The sequence below is a fragment of the Arachis hypogaea genome, chromosome 17 (assembly GCF_003086295.3).
Source record: "Arachis hypogaea cultivar Tifrunner chromosome 17, arahy.Tifrunner.gnm2.J5K5, whole genome shotgun sequence".
In the NCBI taxonomy this organism is placed as follows: Eukaryota; Viridiplantae; Streptophyta; class Magnoliopsida; order Fabales; family Fabaceae; genus Arachis; species Arachis hypogaea.
In genome coordinates this window covers 88,971,246-88,980,038 of record NC_092052.1, presented here as the reverse complement: position 1 = coordinate 88,980,038, position 8,793 = coordinate 88,971,246, and the positions used below count along the sequence as shown (strand labels likewise).

Below are 8,793 nucleotides of genomic sequence, written 5' to 3'. Positions count from 1 at the left end.
AGTCAATATTTTATTCTGAGCCAATATGGCATTCAGAGTATCAATTTCAAGAACTCCCTTCTTCATAGGCGTCCCATTACTCACAGAATTCCTCTCAAAAGTGTACATAAACTGGTTATTAGCAACCATGTCAATGAGTTCTTGAGCTTCTGCAGGCATTTTCTTTAGGTGAATGGATCCACCTGCAAAAGTATCCAATGACATCTTTGATAGCTCAGATAAACCATCATAGAATATATCCAGGATGGTCTATTCTGAAAGCATGTCAGAAGGACACTTTTTGGTCAGCTGCTTGTATCTTTCCCAAGCTTCATAGAGGGATTCACCTTCTTTCTGTCTAAAGGTTTGAACATCCACTCTAAGCTTGCTCAGCTTTTGAGGAGGAAAGAACATGGCTAAGAAAGCCGTGACCAGCTTATCCCAAGAGTTCAGGCTATCCTTAGGTTGAGAGTCCAACCATATTCTAGCTCTGTCTCTCACAGCAAAAGGGAAAAGCATGAGCCTGTAGACTTCAGGATCTACTCTATTAGTCTTAACAGTATCACATATCTGCAAGAATTCAGTTAAGAACTGAAAAGGATCTTCAGATGGAAGTCCATGAAACTTGCAGTTCTGCTGCATCAGAGAAACTAATTGAGGTTTCAGCTAAAAATTGTTTGCTCCAATGGCAGGAATGGAGATGCTTCTTCCATGTAAATTAGAATTAGGTGCAGTAAAGTCACCAAGCATCCTCCTTGCATTATTATTATTTTCAGCTGCCATCTCCTCTTCCTGTTCGAAAATTTCTGTAAGGTTATCTCTGGATTGTTGTATTTTAGCTTCTCTTAGTTTTCTCTTCAGAGTCCTTTCAGGTTCTGGATCTGCTTCAACAAGAATGTTCTCGTCTTTGCTCCTGCTCATATGAAAAAGAATGACAGAAAAATAATAATAATAGGGGTCCTTTTTACCATAGTATAAAGGTCCCTCTGTGAGTAGAAGAAAAGAAGAAGAAAAAATTCGAACACAGATAGAAAAGTGGGTTCGAATTTGGGTGAGATGAAGTGTCAGTAGATGAATAAATAAATAAAAGGAGATAAGAGAGAGAGAAAGAATTTTCGAAAATAATTTTTGAAAAAGAGTTAGTGATTTTCGAAAATAGTTTTTGAAAAAGGTTAGTAATTTTCGAAAATTAAAATCAACAATTAAATTAATTAGTTAATTAAAAAGAAATTTTGAAAAAGAGGGAAGATATTTTCGAAAATTAGAGAGAGAGAGAGAGTTAGTTAGGTAGTTTTGAAAAAGATAAGAAACAAACAAAAAGTTAGTTAGTTAGTTGAAACAAATTTTGAAAATCAATTTTGAAAAGATTAGAAGATAAGAAATTAGAGAAGATATTTTAAAATCAAATTTTGAAAAAAGATAAGATAAAGAGATATTTTTGAAAAGATATGATTGAAATTAGTTTTGAAAATAGATTTGATTTTTAAAATCACAATTAATGACTTGATTCACAAGAAATCACAAGATATGATTCTAGAACTCAAAGTTTGAATCTTTCTTAACAAGCAAGTAACAAACTTGAAATTTTTGAATCAAAACATTAATTGATGATGTTATTTTCGAAAATTCTGTGATAAAGATAAGAAAAAAATTTTTGAAAAATATTTTTTTAAAATTTTCGAAAATAACTAAGAAAAATGAAAAAGATTTGATTTTTGAAAAAGATTTTGAAAAAGATAAGATTTTTAAATTGAAAATTTGATTTGACACTAAAGAAGCAACTTAATTTTAAAAAGTTTTGAAAAAGTCAAGTCAAATTTACGAATTTATGAGAAGAAAAAGGAGAAGATATTTTTTTGATTTTTGAATTTTTAATGATGAGAGAGAAAAACATGAAAATGATGCAATGCATGAAAGTTATGGATCAAAACAATGAATGCATGCAAGAATGCTATGAATGTCAAGATGAATACCAAGAACACTTTGAAGATCATGATGAACATCAAGAACATATTTTTGAAAAATTTTTAATGCAAAGAAAACATGCAAGACACCAAACTTAAAAATTTTTTATGTATAGATACTATGAATGCAAGAATGCATATGTAAAACAAGAAAAGATGCAAAACAAGAAAACATCAAGATCAAACAAGAAGACCTACCAAGAACAACTTGAAGATCATAAAGAACACTATGAATGCATGAATTTTTCGAAAAATGCAAGATGGATATGCAATTGACACCAAACTTTCAACTTGACTCAAGACTCAAACAAGAAACATGAAATATTTTTTATTTTTATGATTTTCTAATTTTTTTTGGATTTTTCGAAGATTACTTTGAAAAAGAAAAATAAGGATTCCAAAATTTTTAATATGAATTCCAGGAATCTTGTGCTCTTTAGTCTAAAGCTCCAATCTGAGGGTTAGGCATGGCTTAATAGCCAGCCAAGCTTTAGTATGCTATTACATGCATTGAAGTGATTAGTTGAATCCTCAGTCCAAAGGAATTTGGACATGGCTTCACAGCCAGCCAGGATTCAACAAATCATCATGAAACACTAGAATTCATTCTTAAAAATTCTGAAGAAAAATATTTTTGAAATGATTTATATTTTAAAATTTTTTCGAAAACAAAGGAGAAAATTTTTGAAAGATTTTTGAAAAATTTTTGAAAATAAAACAAAAAAGAAAATTACCTAATCTGAGCAACAAGATGAACCGTCAGTTGTCCAAACTCGAACAATCCCCGGCAACGGCGCCAAAAACTCTGTACGCACGTCTTAATAAATCGTTTTTCATTCACAACTTCGATACAACTAACCAGCAAGTGCACTGGGTCGTCCAAGTAATAAACCTTACGTGAGTAAGGGTCGATCCCACGGAGATTGTTGGTATGAAGCAAGCTATGGTCACCTTGTAAATCTCAGTCAGGCGGATATCAAAAGGTTATTGAGTTTTCGAAATTAAATAATAAGTAAACATAAACTAAGGATAGAAATACTTATGCAATTCATTAGTTAGAATTTCAGATAAGCGTATAGAGATGCATTCCTTCCTCTGAACCTCTGCTTTCCTGCTGTCTTCATCCAATCAATCTTACTCCTTTACATGGCTGGCTTTATGTAAGGACATCACCGTTGTCAATGGCTACTTTTAACCCTCTTTGGAAAATGGTCCGATGCGCTGTCACTGCATGGCTAATCGTTTGGAGGCATCACCCTTGCCAATGGCTGCATCCTATCCTCTTGTGAAAATGATCCAAATGCTCTGTCACAGCACGGCTAATCATCTGAGGTTTTCGATCATACTGGAATAGGATTCACCCTCCTTTTGTGTCTGTCACTACGCCCAGCACTCGCGAGTTTGAAGTTCGTCACAGTCATTCAATCCCAAAATCCTACTCGGAATACCACAGATAAGGTTTAGACTTTCTAGATTCTCATGAATGCCGCTATCAATCTAGCTTACACCACGAAGATTCTGATTAAGAGATCCAAGAGATACTCATTCAATCTAAGGTAGAACGGAAGTGGTTGTCAGGCACGCGTTCATAGGGAATGATGATGATTGTCACGTTTATCACATTCAGGTTGAAGTGCGAATGAATATCTTAGAAGCGGAACAAGTTGAATTGAATAGAAAAATAGTAGTACTTTGCATTAATCTTTGAGGAACAGCAGAGCTCCACACCTTAATCTATGGAGTGTAGAAACTCTACCGTTGAAAATACATAAGTGAAAGGTCCAGGCATGGCCGAATGGCCAGCACTCAAAACGTGATCACAGGATCAAAAATACAATCCAGGATGATCCGAAGATGTCTAATGCAATAGTAAAAAGTCCTATTTATAATAAACTAGCTACTAGGGTTTACACAAGTAAGTAATTGATGCATAAATCCACTTCCGGAGCCCACTTGGTGTGTGCTTGGGCTGAGCTTGAATGTTACATGTGCAGAGGTCATTCTTGGAGTTGAACGCCAGGTTGTAACGTGTTTTTGGCGTTAAACTCTGGTTTGTGACGTGTTTCTGGCGTTTAACTCCAGACAACAGCGTAGAACTGGCGTTCAACACCCTTTTACGTCATCTAAACTTGGCCAAAGTATAGACTATTATATATTTCTGGAAATCCCTGGATGTCTACTTTCTAACGCAATTGGAAGCGCGCCATTTTGAGTTCTGTAGCTCTTGAAAATCCATTTTGAGTGCAGGGAGGTCAGAATCCAACACCATCAGTAGTCCTTTTTCAACCTCTGAATCTGATTTTTGCTCAAGTCCCTCAATTTCAGCCAGATAATACCTGAAATCACAGAAAAACACACAAACTCATAGTAAAGTCTAGAAATGTGAATTTAGCATAAAAACTATTGAAAACATCCCTAAAAGTAACTAGATTCTACTAAAAACATACTAAAAACAATGCCAAAAAGCCTATAAATTATCCGCTCATCAGATACTTATGTAATTCATTGGTGGATTTCAGATAAGCGTATGAAGATGCTTTGTTCCCCTTGAACCTCTGCTTTCCTATTGCCTTCTTCCAATAATTCATACTCATTTCCGTGGCAAGCTTTATGTTGGGTATCACCGTTTTCAATGGCTACATCCCGTCCTCTCAGTGAAAATGGTCCTGATGCTATGTCACAGCATCGGCTAATCAGCTGTCGGTTCTCGATCATGTTGGAATAGGATCCATTGATCCTTTTGCGTCTGTCACACACCCCACAATTGCGAGTTTGAAGCTTGTCACAGTCATCCCTTCCTATATCCTACTCGGAATACCATAGACAAGGTTTAGACTTTCCGCATCTCAGGAATGGCCGCCAATAATTCTAGCCTATACCATGAAGGTTCCAATCTTAGATTAGAAACCCAAGAGATACGCATTCAAGCCATTGCTAGTAGAACAGAGGTATTTGTCAGGCACATGTTCATAGGTGAGAATGATGATTAGTGTCACGGATCATCACATTCATCAAGTTGAAGAACGAATGAATATCTTGGAGAAGAAATAGACTTGAGTTGAATAGAAAAACAATAGTACTTTGTATTAATTCATGAAGAACAGCAGAGCTCGACACCTTAATCTCTGGTGTGTAGAAACTCCACCGTTGAAAATACATAAGAAAAAATAGTGTAAGCATGGCCGAATGGCCAGCCTCAAAGGTCTAAGGACTAAACGTCCCATGATGATGAAAATACAATAGCAAAAGGTCCTATTTATGGAGAACTAGTAGCCTAGGGTTTACAGAAATCAGTAATTAATGCAGAAATCTTCTTCTGGGCCCACTTGGTGTGTGCTTGGGCTGAGCATTGAAGCTTTCATGCGTAGAGACTTTTCTTGGAGTTAAACACCAGCTTTTGTGCCAGTTTGGGCATTTAACTCCAGCTTTTGTGCCAGTTTTGGAGTTAAACGCCAGAATTCTTGAGCTGACTTAGAATGCCTGTTCGGGCCATCAAATCTCGGGCAAAGTATGGATTATTATATATTGCTGGAAAGCCCAGGATGTCTACTTTCCAACGCAATTGAGAGAGGCCAATTGGGCTTTTGCAGCTCCAGAAAATCCACTTTCAGTGCAGGGAGGTCAGAATCCAACAGCATCCGCAGTCCTTTTTCAGCCTCTGAATCAGATTTTTGCTCAGGTCCCTCAATTTCAGCCAGAAAATACCTAAAATCACAGAAAAACATACAAACTCATAGTAAAGTCCAGAAGAGTGTTTATTATTTAAAAACTAATAAAAATATAACAAAAACTAATTAAAATATACTAAAAACATACTAAAAACAATGCCAAAAAGCGTATAAATTATCCGATCATCATAACACCAAACTTAAATTGTTTCTTGTCCCCAAGCAACTAAAAATAAAATAGGATAAAAAGAAGAGAATGTCCAATGAATTCTAAAAACATCTATGAAGATCAGTATTAATTAGATGAGCGGGGCTTTTAGCTTTTTTGCTTCTGAACAGTTTTGGCATCTCACTTTATCCCTTGAAGTTCAGAAGGATTGGCATCTATAGGAACTCAAAATCCAGATAGTGTTATCGATTCTCCTAGTTAAGTATGTTGATTCTTGAACAGAGCTACTTTATGAGTCTTGGCCGTGGCCCTAAGCACTTTGTTTTCCAGTATTACCACCGGATACATAAATGCGACAGACACATAACTGGGTGAACCTTTTCAGATTGTGACTCAGCTTTGCTAGAGTCCCTAATTAGAGGTGTCCAGGGTTCTTAAGCACACTCTTCTTTTTACTTTGGACCTCGACTTTAACCGCTCAGTCTCAAGTTTTCGCTTGATACCTTCACGCCACAAGCACATGGTTAGGGACAACTTTGTTTAGCCGCTTAGGCCAGGATTTATTCCTGTGGGCCCTCCTATCCACTGATGCTCAAAGCCTTGGATCCTTTTTATCACCCTTGCCTTTTGGTTTAAAGGGGTATTGGCTTTTTCTGCTTGCTTTTCTTATTTTTTTCTCTCTTTTTTTTTGGGCAAGCTTTTCACAGCTTTTTCTTGCCTCAAGAATCAATTTTATGATTTTTCAGATCATCAGATAACATTTCTCCTTTTCCTTTCATTCTTTCAAGAGCCAACAATTTTAACATTCATAAACAGTCAACTTCAAAAATATGCACTGTTCAAGCATTCATTCAGAAAGACAATAGTATTGCCGCCACATCAAAATAATTAAACTATTTTAAAATTTGAAATTCATGCACTTATTTTTCTTTTTCAATTGAAAACATTTTTCATTTAAGAAAGGTGATGGATTCATTTTCATAGCTTTAAGGCATAGACACTAATGATCATGTAATAAAGACACAAACATAGATAAACATAAAGCATAATTTTCGAAAAACAGGGAAATAAAGAACAAGGAAGTTAAAGAACGGGTCCACCTTAGTGATGGCGGCTTGTTCTTCCTCTTGAAGATCTTATGGAGTGCTTGAGCTCCTCAATGTCTCTTCCTTGCCTTTGTTGCTCCTCTCTCATGGTTCTTTGATCTTCTCTAATTTCATGGAGGAGGATGGAATGCTCTTGGTGCTCCATCCTTAGTTGTCCCATGTTGGAACTTAATTCTCCTAGGGAGGTGTTGATTTGCTCCCAATAGTTTTATGGAGGAAGATGCATCCCTTGAGGCATCTCAGGGATTTCATGATGAGGAATTTCCTCATGCTCTTGATGAGGTTCTCTTGTTTTCTGCATCCTTTTCTTAGTGATGGGTTTGTCCTCATCAATGAGAATGTCTCCCTCTATGTCAATTCCAACCGAATCGCAAAGGTGACAAATGAGATGAGGGAAGGCTAACCTTGCCAAAGGGGAGGACTTGTCTGCCACCTTGTAGAGTTCTTGGGATATAACCTCATGAACTTCCACTTCCTCTCTAATCATGATGCTATGTATCATGATAGCCCGGTCTATAGTAGCTTCGGACCGATTGCTAGTGGGAATGATTGAGCGTTGGATGAACTCCAACCATCCCCTAGCCACAGGCTTGAGGTCATGCCTTCTTAGTTAAACTAGCTTCCCTCTTGAATCTCTCTTCCATTGAGCACCCTCTTCACATATGTCCATGAGGACTTGGTCCAACCTTTGATCAAAGTTGAAACCTTACATTTCTCGTACTAAAATCCAAGTATTTCCCTCGGACCATTGTAAGCCAATTCTTGGGGTCCAGGTTCACACTTTGATCATGGTTCTTGGTGATCCATGCGTTGGCATCGAACTCTTGAACCATTAAGATTCCGACTTGTTGAATGGGGTTGGTGAGAACTTCCCAACCTTTTCTTCGGATCTCATGTCAGATCTCCGGATACTCATTCTTTTTGAGTTTGAAAGGGACCTCGGGGATCACCTTCTTCTTGGCCACAACTTCATAGAAGTGGTCTTGATGCACCCTTGAGAGGAATTTCTCCATCTCCCATGACTCAGAGGTGGAAGCTTTTGCCTTCCCTTTCCTCTTTCTAGAGGTTTCTTCGGTCTTTGGTGCCATAAATGGTTATGGAAAAACAAAAAGCTTTAGCTTTTACCACACCAAATTTAGAAGGTTGCTCATCCTCGAGCAAAAGATGAAAGAAGAGAGTAGAAAAAGAAGAAATAGAGGAGATGGAGTGGGCTTTGTGTTTCGGCCAAAGGGGGAGAAGTGGTGTTTAGGTTGTGTGAAAATGAAGGAGTGAAGATGAGTTTATATAGGGGTGAGAGGGGTGTGTATGGTTCGGCTATAGAGGGTGGGTTTGGGAAGGAAAGTGGTTTGAATTTGAATGGTGAGGTAGGTGGGGTTTTATGGAGGATGGATGTGAGTGGTGAAGAGAATGGTAGGATTTGATAGGAGAGGGATTTTTGGGGAAGAGGTGTTGAGGTGATTGGTGAATGGGTGAAGAAGAGAGAGAGTGGTGGGGTAGGTGGGGATCCTGTGGGGTCCACAGATCCTGAGGTGTTAAGGATATCTCATCCCTGCACCAAGTGGCATGCAAAATGCCCCTTTCTGCCAATCCTGGCGTTAAACGCCAGGCTGCTGCCCATTTCTGGCGTTTAACACCAGCTTCTTGCCCATTTCTGGCGTTAAACGCCAGTCTGGTGCCCTTTTCTGGCGTTAAACACCCAGAATGGTGCCAGACTGGGCGTTTAACGCCCATTCTGCTACCTTTACTGGCGTTTAAATGCCAGTAAGTATCTCCTCCAGGGTGTTCTATTTTTCATTATGTTTTTCACTTTGTTTTTGCTTTCTCAATTGTTTTTGTGACTTCATGATGAGCGGATATTTTATACGCTTTTTAGGGATAATTTCATATAGTTTAGAGTATGTTTTAGT

At 37.6% G+C, this 8,793-nt stretch overlaps 1 non-coding gene across 1 annotated transcript; it reads left to right on the top strand.

Moving 5' to 3' along the window:
- The first annotated feature begins 258 nt into the window (after positions 1-258).
- LOC112767875 (small nucleolar RNA R71) lies at positions 259-366 on the top strand. The gene has a single exon (XR_003185315.1). It is a non-coding gene; the product is annotated as a small nucleolar RNA R71 (small nucleolar RNA).
- Positions 367-8,793: the final 8,427 nt, after the last annotated feature.